The following is a 1,483-nucleotide window of genomic DNA, read 5'->3' as shown; positions in this document are numbered from 1 at the left end:
CGAACAGACTCCAAGGGCCTCAATGGAACACCTGCTCACAGAAAGCCTGGAGTCTCTCTCTTCAGAAAGGCCTAGGGTCTCTGTCAAACCTCGGGTGACATACTGCAAAGGAAATAGGAAAATGTTGCCCCAAGGCACAAATGATACTCATTCCTAAATTAATGAGGTAATGGGTAATGGAGACAAAGGGTTCTATCTAGGTCAGACTTAGATTTGAATTTTTGCCTTTTAATGGTTGAGTAGCTTTGGGCAGATCATTTAAGTCTCTGAGACTCCATTCCTTATTTAATTTTTAGTGTATAAATCCAATCTGTGATATTATAAAGTGTGTGTGTGTGTATTGCCATTGTAGTGCTCTTTTCAATAATGTCTAAATTTATTTTTGTTTACTCCTATTTCATTTAATATCTTTAGTTTATGTAAGTGTGTATTTGTCTTGCAGGTGGAATGGAAGGATAGCATGATAGACAGTAGGCAGAAGGAAGAGGTACTGCAAGAATAATAAGCCTATGAAACCTTCACAGACCCCAGGACCGAGGACAAGATTAGGGGTTAGCATTCTGATACAGGGGACGCTCATAATGGAGGGTTCAAGAAACAATATTGTGTGCTCACTTGGGCAGCACATATACTAAAATTGGAATGATACAGGCAAGATTAGCATGGCCGCTATGCAAGGATGATACATAAATTTGTGAAGCGTTCCCCAAACAAACAAACAAGCAAACAAACAAACAAACAGTACTATACTAATGAAGACTTTGTGAATTTACCATTTGGAAAAGTCCTTCAAAGACAATGTGAGGCGAAGAGATGGAAAGTCTTTTGTGGCTTTTGTTTCCTTTTTAGGATGTGTGTGTGTGTGTGTGTGTGTGTGTGTGTGTGTGTGTGTGTGTGTAAGTGTCTATGCATCTCTATGTTTTCCACTTGTGTGTAATTGGCCACAGAGACCAGAAGATTGTGCCAGAATCCTTAGAACTGGAGTTTTAGGTGGCTATGACCCACCTAACATGAGCACTGGGAATTGGACTCACTAGATCTTCTGTAAGAGCAGCAAGCACTCTTTATTGTGAGGGAGGGGAGGAAGGAATTTAAATAAACTTAAGCTTACAGTTCACCCATTATAAATGGTAATCAGAGTAGGAACTCAGGGCAAGAACTTGGAGGCAGGAACTGAAGCCGAGTCCACAGAGGGATGCTGTTTTCTGGCTGCAGCAAGCATTGCATTCTTAACTACTGAAATTCTCTCCAGTCCCCATTTTGGCTTTGAACAATGAGTGGTTGTTAGAACCCTCTGGCTGCACACATCAGTTCTGAGTCCTCTTTCTGGCCTCTTCCATCTTTTGATGATGTGGTAGCTGGCTGGGGGTGGGAGAGGAAGGGTGAATAAAAAGTAATGTCCAAGGACCCTCACTGAAAACTCACTAAGTTTTAGTCTCAATAGTGAAGCCTGGTTTAGAGTTGTTTTTTTTAAGACAAGCAT

General features: G+C 41.1%; 1 non-coding gene across 1 annotated transcript; it reads left to right on the top strand.

Annotated features, from left to right (window-relative positions):
* Nucleotides 1–607: 607 nt before the first annotated feature.
* LOC118588099 lies at nucleotides 608–714 on the top strand. The gene has a single exon (XR_004945505.1). It is a non-coding gene; the product is annotated as a U6 spliceosomal RNA (small nuclear RNA).
* The last annotated feature ends 769 nt before the right edge of the window (nucleotides 715–1,483 follow it).

The sequence above is a fragment of the Onychomys torridus genome, chromosome 7 (assembly GCF_903995425.1).
Source record: "Onychomys torridus chromosome 7, mOncTor1.1, whole genome shotgun sequence".
NCBI lineage: Eukaryota > Metazoa > Chordata > Mammalia > Rodentia > Cricetidae > Onychomys > Onychomys torridus.
This window is presented reverse-complemented; position numbering and strand designations above follow the sequence as displayed.